General features: G+C 33.4%; 1 long non-coding RNA gene across 1 annotated transcript; it reads right to left on the reverse strand.

The window, feature by feature from the left end:
• Positions 1 to 10041: 10041 nt before the first annotated feature.
• Positions 10042 to 10914, reverse strand: LOC149900186 (uncharacterized). Its single transcript, XR_016457849.1, has 2 exons — positions 10706 to 10914; positions 10042 to 10608 (listed from the first exon to the last, which is right to left on the reverse strand). It is a non-coding gene; the product is annotated as an uncharacterized LOC149900186 (long non-coding RNA).
• Positions 10915 to 11283: the final 369 nt, after the last annotated feature.

Below are 11283 nucleotides of genomic sequence, written 5' to 3' on the forward strand. Positions count from 1 at the left end.
ATGTAGCTGTAGGAACGCTTGCAATGATTTTTTTAAAGTAGGTATAGATACGCCACCCGGCACGTTTTATTTGTATGTGATTTTATTTTTTTACGGGCCCTTGAAGTGGTGAACATACTGGGTAATTTTATCTTTCTTGGCATTTTATTCTTTTTTTTTATTCCATTCGAAGATCTAACGATAGTAAATGTTACCATACTGAATTGGCCTATCTTTCAGCTTAGCAAACAAAAAAAAAATCAAGCATCTAGCGCAACAATTGACGTCACCATGAGTGAAAATATCATCGTACTCGGCGATAGGTGAAAAATTGAAAAAAACGTCATAACTCCGAAAATACGAAAAATCGCATAACATAATATATGGGGGTGATTCGGATAGCCCTCTAGGTCCTCTACCTCCCAGCTTCCGTTCATCACTACTTTTTGGGACACCCTGTATTACCACAAAGAAACTTAAACCGTGAAGAGCTTAAAGATTTAACCATGGAACATTCGGAAGTAGTAAGTCAACATTGCCATTGCCATATATCTACATTGGAGCAATAATTCGTATTTTAGCCATTTTTTTTCTTCTTGCTTTAATGCACATCAGTTGAACATTTAGGTACCTACTGGTATGCAGTTATAAGAGTCATTAGAATAAGCCGAATGATCACTACCGTATCTACTTTTGAATGTTTTGCTTATTGTTATTTTTTATTTAACCTACACGAATTGTATTAATACCACCAGTCCGTTAAACTTAATGCATTATCTAAAGGTTTCAGTTTAACTTTACTTTTTGCTATATATGCTTAAAGAATACACAATTAGTCTGTCTACACGTACAAATAAAAAAGTCGTAAAGCACAAACGGAAGCAAAGCCCATCGTATATAATAAAACGAGCATAACATACGTCATCGTTGCCATGGCAACGTGACGTAACGACTGCAGCCGTTCCGATAGCATCGCTCTCAAGGGAAAACGACAACTCTCTTCGACAGCACTTTTTGCTATAAAAGAAATAATCAGTTTTCGAACGGTTTTAAAATGTTTTATGATGTTATTTCCACTTGAATTTAAACGAAAGCTGTGGAGGAATTTATTTTTCTCAGAAAATAGGTCAAATAGAAGGTAAATATTTTGTTTGGAATATAATTTTTAAATTACGCATTTAGTCTCCTGTTTCCGCATTATTCTGAATTACTTGTTTTGAATGGAAAATAATTAATATAGAACAATAGTATATTAGTTTCTCTGGAAATTGCCTTTATGATTCAGATAAAATCTTATAAGTTATAACCTATCTCTTTATTATGCTAATGCAAGCAGGTAATTCCTCCTTAAACGTTTAATATATGAGATGAAATTTTTCCGAAATACTGTTTAAAAAAATATTTTAATCAAGAATAATATTATGTACGCGCTCGTCATTTATATAGCAAGATAACTACCTACATTCCCGGTCGGGGTTATTGTAAGCATCGTTTCAGAATCTTGCCTGCCTTTATCGCTTGAATTTATATGCAGAACGACCATTCACTTCTATTTATTTTTATAATAACCAAACTAGGAGAGATAAATTGAAGTATTAAATAACAAAATGCGTCCCAAAAACAAAATGTAAAATAAGCGCAGACATTAAAAAGTTTATTGTAGTAATAAGTTTTAGCTAACGCATCTTTATTTCATCTAAAGCGACACATATGAATGTCTTTAATGTGCATCACTCATCTGTAGAACAATTTGTGAAATGTAATTTTTGACATACGGCATTAATGTGACACATCTATCATATTTCTAGCATGTAACACTTCCAAAATAAAAAAGGGGTTGGGTGAACAGCCGGCGATTCCCAAGGGAGCTATTTCTTCCGAGCGGTTTATATTTTTAGATACATAATTAACTCTCGAATGTCTCGGGACATGTTTATCAACCGACTCCGCTAGAAATGCGGGACATACCTTATTACACGCGCTCACCTATAGTGATTCATGTCCCGGGTAATACGTTCAAAGCGCCTCCCTAAACGGTATTTATTGAGGTTAAGAATTGTATGAAACCTTTTCACGTATACACATTATATTATTGCCAAACTTCTTTGAATATAAATAGTTGTCTCAACGCCGGCTTTGTTTTCAAATAAATTGGTTGGAAGACTTATATAAACATGTGAAACATTTTAAGGATATAGAAACATAATACAAGAATAATATTACAAAATATCGCTCTTAATTAACATTCTATTTTCATTGTTGCCGAGGAACAAAAGTGTAAAGAAAGCACAAATTACATGCTTACAATTAACTAAGAATAAAGGAGTATAATTAAGGTTTTTTTCCACGGTGAGTAGAATGAATTCACTCAAGGTTGTTCCAAGAATTAAAATTGAAAAATTGTAAAGGTTGTTTGCCTTGAACATGTATTTTTCGTATTCAAGTTCGCGTCCACACACGACAAAAGGTAATCAGTTATATGGACATAACTAATAAACCCGAAGATTTTTTTATTTGTTTGTATTGTTGAACGTGCTTATCAAATATCACAGGAACTATATTTTAGTTGAAATACAGTTTTTGAGTTGTACATTTATCTATGAAGGATATTTTATATAACATCACGTACGTACGACCTTTTACGACCAATAGCAGCGGGGCATCAATGAAAAACGTAACTATGTTGGAAAATCTTTTGAGAGCAGTCATGGTTGCCTTGTCGAGTCCATATACAATACTAAAACGTGTTACTTACTTTGAAACTGGCATCTATATAGCAATGATTGCATACGATCAGTCTGACAGAACGTCGACGCATCATGCGACCGCTTTATCATATCGTATTTCAGTCAGCACGATAACTCGTAAATGACGATCCTAGTATGAATGATGCGTTTCAGTTACAGCACATTCGACGTACTAAATAATACAAGATTTTAACGAATGCACGAACTTATGCACTAAATGCCATACCTCGCTTCTAGCCCCGTGTAGCCCGATCATAAGGAAAGCTAAAAGATTACCGCAATATTTTAACGCTTCCAAGCACTGTCCAATTTACTATTCTCTTTGTCTCTTGTGTTTTAAATAGTGTATGCCCTCTCTCATAAATATATCACTTTCTAACATTGAAGTATGTATTTGAAATGAAGTAAGTAGGTATAGGAAGGTAGTACTTATTAACCAATTACATAATGAAGTTTATATAATGTAAAATATTTACGTGATAAAGTTAAGTGATTAAGTAAAAAAGGAGATATACAAATATTTACAGACTTTTTATGCTGATCGTTAATAAATTTAAAAAAAAACCGGCCAAGTGCGAGTCGGACTCGCGCACCGAGGGTTCCGTACAAACCTGCAAGGTTTACAAAGTACAATTTATGGTTTTCGTAATTTTTCCTTTATCTATGCTATAAGACGTTGCTTCGTACCAAATTTCAAGATTCTGAGTTCACGGGAAGCACCCTGTAGGTTTTGATTCCCTTGCAAGTGTTGAAAATTTGCGGCATAAACGGCTGTATCTTTTGATTGCGTTGGCTTAGAAGTTTGATTTTTTCACAGCTTCAAGGGACAGTAGACCTGAGTAATTGATATAAATTTCAGCTTCATACCTCGACGCGTTCCTGCGAAAAAGGGTCTTGACAGACGGACGGACGGACAACAAAGTGATCCTATAAGGGTTCCGTTTTTTCCTTTTGAGGTACGGAACCCTAAAAACGATAACAAATTGATGAATGTTATTACATTTTCATTGCAAAACGTCAATGCTTCATCAACAAATAATTTAAAACTTACTCGATCCATTTATATGATTATTTATGATGATAGATCTTTATCAATTTATCTTCTGTGTTTTAGCGAACACACATCAAACTGCAGTAACCGAGAATAGCCAATGATAAAACACAACGTTGAGCAACTTTTACTGCGGCCCAAAAGTTTAATGGAATATTTAGAAAATATCTCCAGTGTCTAACCCACAGAAATATCTCCCTAAGCCATTGAAATTGGCTTTGATGTTGGCGAGCTAATGATGCGAGAATAGACACGGAAGACAATTGTCTCTATCGTAATCTTTTATACGAGGGGATCTGGCCTCGCTATCCGAGAGGGAGTTGTGACATATTTTTAATTAAGGCGCCCTTGTTCAAAATGTATGTTTCTAAATCATGGTTTTTGGATAGAAATCATCATATTTAAAATCCTAAAAAAATATATAGCACAGATAAACGTTTGATCTAGTGACTTTTTTGGATAAAAACACAATATTAAACATTTAACTCGATCAAAAAAAAATCAGAAGTAACATCGATTTTGAAAGCATAATCAGTTTTATGAGAATTAGGGGAACGCTATGTTTATGAAAATTTTACATTTCATTTACTAATCAGGTTTTACAGGGAAATTTTTGGATAGATTTATAATTTAGCCCTTATTTTTTTCTATATAAAATATAATACGTAAAATGCGACTCGCGCGCACCACGTCAGTGCCGCCAGAGTCCAGCCGGACGTCATCGAAGGAGGACCTGTGCTAGTTTTGCTCCCGACCACGTTGTAGTCGCCGCTCGCGTATTAGAACCGAGCGGCGAGTAAAACGGCGAGCACGTCACGGTATAAATAAATCAGTAGATTGATTTTATTACCTATCCTAGGATTGTTGGTGTAAATAAATTAACTTCTTATTCTATACTATTAAACGAGCAATATTTGCATATTTATATATTTTGTTTGTAAATACTAAATACAGTGTGGAAATTTTCGATGGGCCCTGGGTGAAAGTACTAGAAATACTGGAGATAGCAAATTTTGCTGAAAGGAAACATTCCTTTATTTTTAAAAAGAAATAGAACTGCATTCAAAGATTTTCAAAAATTCATATTCTTCGACCGGGAATCAAAAGAACTAAAAATGTAAAAAAATAAAATTTTCCATTTTATTCTTCAAATCAACACAAGTTTCATATTACAATTACCAGAAAGAAAGAAAGAAAGAAAAAATGTTTATTTGTAATTTAAAATTATTATGTTTTAAAAATTACCTTGCCTGAGATCCTCTATATTATGGGTTGTTGAATAGGAATAGCGGCAAAGTTTTGAAGTACTAGTAGGAAGACTATTATGATATTGGTTCATCTGTATGAGTATGACAATTATTATTTTTATGAAACAACAATCCAAGATGGCGCCGACGACAATTTTACATCTTTTCGTCATGGGTGTCATTTTCATGGTTTTTGGGGTAGCTATTAACCAATATGAGGTCAAAACTAAAATCCAAGATGGCGCCGACGAAAATTTTACATCTTTTCGTCATGGGTGTCATTTTCATGGTTTTTGGGGTAGCTATTAACCAATATGAGGTCAAAACTAAAATCCAAGATGGCGCCGACGAAAAATTTGACATCTTTTCGTCATGGGTGTCATTTTCATGGTTTTTGGGGTAGCTATTAACCAATATGAGGTCAAAACTAAAATCCAAGATGGCGCCGACAAAAAATTTGACATCTTCTCGTCATGGATGTCATTTTCACGGTTTTTGGGGTAGCTATTAACGAATATTAGGTCGAAACTATAATCCAAGATGGCACTGACGAAAATTTGACTTATTTTCGTGATGGGTGTCATTTTCATGGTTTTTGGGCAAGCTATTAACGAATATGAGGTCAAAACTATAATCCAAGATGGCGCCGACGAAAATTTTACATCTTTTCGTCATGGGTGTCATTTTCATGGTTTTTGGGGTAGCTATTAACCAATATGATGTCAAAACTAAAATCCAAGATGGCGCCGACGAAAAATTTGACATCTTTTCGTCATGGGTGTCATTTTCATGGTTTTTGGGGTAGCTATTAACCAATATGAGGTCAAAACTAAAATCCAAGATGGCGCCGACGAAAAATTTGACATCTTTTCGTCATGGGTGTCATTTTCATGGTTTTTGGGGTAGCTATTAACGAATATGAGGTCAAAACTATAATCCAAGATGGCACTGATGAAAATTTGACTTATTTTCGTGATGGGTGTCATTTTCATGGTTTTTGGGCAAGCTATTAACGAATATGAGGTCAAAACTATAATCCAAGATGGCGCCGACAAAAATTTTACATCTATTCGTCATGGGTGTCATTTTCATGGTTTTTGCGGTAGCTATTAGTGAATATGAGGTCAAAACTATAATCCAAGATGGCGCCGACGAAAATTTTACATCTATTCGTCATGGGTGTCATTTTCATGGTTTTTGCGGTAGCTATTAGTGAATATGAGGTCAAAACTATAATCCAATCTCAACAACCTTGAAAATGACACCCGTGACGAAAAGATGTCAAATTTTTCGTCGGCGCCATCTTGGATTTTAGTTTTGACCTCATATTGGTAAATAGCTACCCCAAAAACCATGAAATAGACACCCATGACGAAAATATGTAAAATTTTCGTCAGCGCCATCTTGGATTTTAGTTTTGACCTCGTATTGGTTAATAGCTACCCCAAAAACCATGAAAATGACACCCATAACGAAAAGATTTCAAATTTTTCGTCGGCGCCATCTTGGATTTTAGTTTTGACCTCATATTGGTAAATAGATACCCCAAAAACCATGAAAAAGACACCCATCACGAAAAGATATCAAATTTTCGTCAGCGCCATCTTGGATTTTAGTTTTGACCTCATATTGGTTAATAGCTACCCCCAAAACCATGAAAATGACACCCGTGACGACATGATGTCAAATTTTCGTCGGCGCCATTTTGGATTTTAGATTTGACCTCATATTGATTAATAGCTACTCCAACTCTTTGAAAATGACACCCATGACGAAAACATTTCAAATTTTCGTCGGCGCCATCTTGGATTTTAGTTTTGACCTCATATTGGATAATCGCTACCCCAAAAACCACCGACATTTGCAAATGTGCTTGCTACTGAAGGAAAGTTCAGATTTAAAGATGTGACGAATATAATTTATATCATTCCGACCGTTTCTCGGAATAACATACATTTACTAAGAAGGGTTTAATATATTGCCGGTAACATAATATTATGTATGATAATAATAATTCATAATTCATAAAAAAGTATTTTATACATTTCTTAAAAAGGTTCGATATTGTATACAATAATATTCATTAATTGATTATTTTGCCTTTTTTATTTGTTTTACTTTTAATTATTATTACCAATATTTTCAGAAGAAAATAAATTAATGTACCTATCCAGAACGAGAGTTTCATTTTAAATTTTAAATGTATTTATGAAATAGACCAAAAAACCAGTAGCGTTCTTTATGTTTACATATGATGTTGATGCCACAATAAAAATGTTCGATTCCATGATATTTTTATTTCTAAGAGCAAATATTTTTACGAGAAATAAACAATAAATTATCTTTTATATTGTTTCTATCGATTTGAAAAATAAAATTAGATTTTTCGTTTCCCAGTCGAAGCAAGTGAATTTTAGATACTCTTTGAATTTAGTTCTATTTTTTTTAAATAAAGGAATGTTTCCTTTCAGAAAAATTTGATATCCTTAGTATTTCAAGTACTTTCCTTTCAGGGCACATCGAAAATTTCCACACTGTATGAATACAAACAAATATATGTATATAAATATGCAAATATTGCTCGCTTAATGGTATATGTAGTGAATTTATTTATCAACAACATTCCCACGATAGCAAATAAAATCGAACTACTGATTTATTTATACTGTGTCGTAATCGCCCGCCTTCTTAGGTCACCGGAGTTCATGTCGCGCCGGCTCCTGCGCAACGCGGGCGCGAGCCGTCTCAGTGCCTAAAATGCCTAAATTGTCAGTACAAGGGGGCCTTAAACATGCATTAAATTTTATGCTCTGTTTACAGTGAAGTGATACTGGGGTGTACGGAGAACTATAGAGTATCTTGTATTTATAACTATGCGATAATTAATAATTATATATAGACACTTAGGTGTATTTTTGTACCTACATACCTACGATTGAACTTGTAACCATTATATTAAGTAAGATGCAATAACAACTAGAATGGTCAAGGTCAACAAAAATATGAAATTCATGAAATTAAACAAAAAGCTTTCTTTTTTATGGCTGTGAAAAGAAAATTCCCAAAGCGTATAAATTTTAGCATCCATTCAAGTATGCAGAATACATTATGTTAATTTGAAATGATGATTTTAAATAATATTTAATTTTTCCTGTTGGAAAAGTAATTACTATAATGTTACGTTAATTATCAATTACATGACCTCATTAAATTAATAATCAACGAACTGATTAACCGACGTATGATTTAATTAATTTAATATGTTCTTATTAATATCGTCTTTTTCATAAAATCGTAACACAAACTAATGTCGTTTTAAAAATGTTTTTTTTATATCTAAAGTGAATAAGTGCAACTTCAGCCCGTTACGCAATGCTGATCGTAGAAGAAAGGTTAGGATATTATAACAGTTAACATTTACATAAAACGAGCGAACGCTCATTCTAACCCCACTATGTCAAATTCTTCCAGTGTAAACATGCGTAGAGCAGGCTTTCGTTGTTCTTAGTGCGTTCGAAAATATTCTATGCAATGTTATAATACTGAAAAACACTGAATACGAGTTTTCGTTTACAATAAAATATCGCTAAAGACTGCTGATTGCTCTAGCTCTATGTTCGTTTGATGTTCTAATATTTATATCATGTCAATGTAGATTTAGTTGACAATTCACTATTTGATTCTTCACTTCTATATGTACCTGCTGATCTTCGGTTAGATTTAGGTACATTCGTGAATTAAGATATTTTCAAATAGATCTAGTTAATGTGCCTATAGCTCTTCAAATACGCGTTCATTTAAGGATTACTTTTCCTTCATCCTCATTATTGTGACAAATCACAATATTATTAAAATTTATCTTAGGTATAAAAATACCTAAGATAATTTTTTTACTTTCCCTTTCTATAACTCCATTAAAATAATTCTACTGCTTACCATAATTCCATAAAATATATAGCCTATGCCAGAATAATGAAGCTTTTGAAACATTAAAAAAAATTAATTCGATTCAAAAACTCAAAAATTTTAGTCTATCCACTTTATGACATTACAGTTAAAAAATAAATATTATATTATAAATAGGACTTACTTTAACGTTTTTATTCTATCCGAATTTAAGAGTAAAAATTTACAGAAAAACTGTTTTAGCGCTTTCAAGATATTACTCCGGTAATATTTAATTTTAGTACGCAAGTGTTCTATATCCCTTTTAATAGGATGAAACCTGAATTCGGTTCTCCGTTTTTACTTTTTATTCATGAATTATTCATTCAGAATCCTGTGGGAGACGTGTCAATAAATGAGAACAGATTTTTCGAAAATGGTTGATATTACAGCGGCCTCCAAGGGTTTTAAGTTAAATTAAGTTGACGTTCATCCTCTAATTACCATAATTGAAATATATATTTGGCCAATTTATTGAAGAAAAATGTTTGGAAGAGAATTATTGAAACCGCTTAGAGTTACTGTGTATCGACTACCTTAATAAAATTAATATAAGCTATCTTGGAATGTATTTCTAAGGGATTTGTAAGGAATTTGAACTTCTATTTAGTTTGAACCTAACTCAAAGCAAACTTTTGGGTCTGTACGAAATTGGAAACATCCTTAGGAAATCGAAGTTTAGTCTCGTTTTGTCATTTTTTAAACGTTTTGGTCCTTTTAACTTTTGTTTAGTATTGTCAGCTTGTTTAGTAACTTTGTGAAATTTAAGGGATCTTTAGAGATTTTATTGTGAATAATTGTTGTAAGCTTACTCTTTTATTTGTATAAAGAGAAGGTAAGCTACAAGTACAATCCCTCATAACCAAGACTAAACAGTAGGTTCCACTAACGACTGTAGAGTCACGATAGACATATTTATTAAAAAATTAAAGAATAAACTCACAATTTTGCTTTTATCACGTTAAACTTTCATCTTATCACCGATTCTTAAAAAAAAACAACAGAAATTATACCTACTATGTAATGAAGTTAACCCTCCGTGAACCACGTGGATAAAAGTTACGTCCTGCACTACGTGGGGTTTCCTGGACCCAATAATCTTTCCATGTTTTTATAGCTAGTATTTATTGTAAATTTGTAATGTGTATATTATTATTATCCCTTGACTATAAGAGGTTAAAAATAAAATAAATTTATCAAATATTATAAACATTTATTATATCTTTAGGCTATGTAACAGAAATAGTACTTTTTACCAACTAAAATAAGACTATGTTCTATGGGTTAGACTTTAAGAAAAAAAAAGACGTGTGGCACTCGGGGACTGCCGCGGTAAAGATATTGCATGCTATGCCTTCAAGCCACACCTCCGTGCCCGTTGGAGTGGGGAGCGTGAGGTTTTTCGTTACGGAATTTCTGGATTCATTCCCCGCGCTCAAGGCCCGCGATACAAGCTATGCAATAGCTTACAAATTAATATCCTGTACATCCTCTTCACTTTCACTTTCAGACTGAATGCTCAAGTGATCCGAGTCATCTTCACTTCCACGTAGAAACAGCTCATCCGTATCGCTATCATTTTCTTCCATAAGTGCGGATATTATTGCATCTTCATTGATGTGATGAGCCATAATGAGCCCTAGAAACAATTTCAGATAATTTTAAATAATAAAAAAAACAAATTAAATAAATATTTATATAAAAATAGTCGTATTTTATCACACCATACTGCTCACCTTTTAGTGGACGTCCCGAACTACGTGGGGTTTCTGACACCCAGCTGCACTTTGACGGCGTCCGTTTACCGCGTCTGCGACGCTATTACTAAACCAATGTCGCTAAGAGGTCTGGCAAGGTCGCAACTCCAGCTACACGAGGTTTCAAGACTTTCGCACAATGTTTGGAAAAGATACAAAGATTTTTTGTATGGCTGGGGTGTATTAAACCCCACATGGTGCACGGAAGGTTAAGTTAAATGCAAGATATGATGATAAAGTGTTTCCTATTAATTTTGTATATTCTGTGTGTTTTAATTGATTATTTTTTTTAGTTTCACCACAAAATAACCAATGGTATTTTTAAATAACAACGTGAAATAGTTGTTTGCTTAAAAAAGCGAATTCCTATAGGCTATGCCTCTAGTGGTACGGTAGAGAGATATATTACAACAGTTTCAACATGGATTTTTTAAAACCGAAAATTGAACAGATTGAACCTCTGCCTGCTGACCTAGAAATCTCGGTAGAGATTTAAATCCACAAATGGTTTGATTTTCAATGCAAAAAAAACATTATTGATTCTCTTTTTCAGACTG

This window comes from Colias eurytheme, chromosome 19 (genome assembly GCF_061535395.1).
Source record: "Colias eurytheme isolate Ceu_HAF_F1 chromosome 19, ilColEury1 Martin Lab GWU primary, whole genome shotgun sequence".
Lineage (NCBI taxonomy): Eukaryota > Metazoa > Arthropoda > Insecta > Lepidoptera > Pieridae > Colias > Colias eurytheme.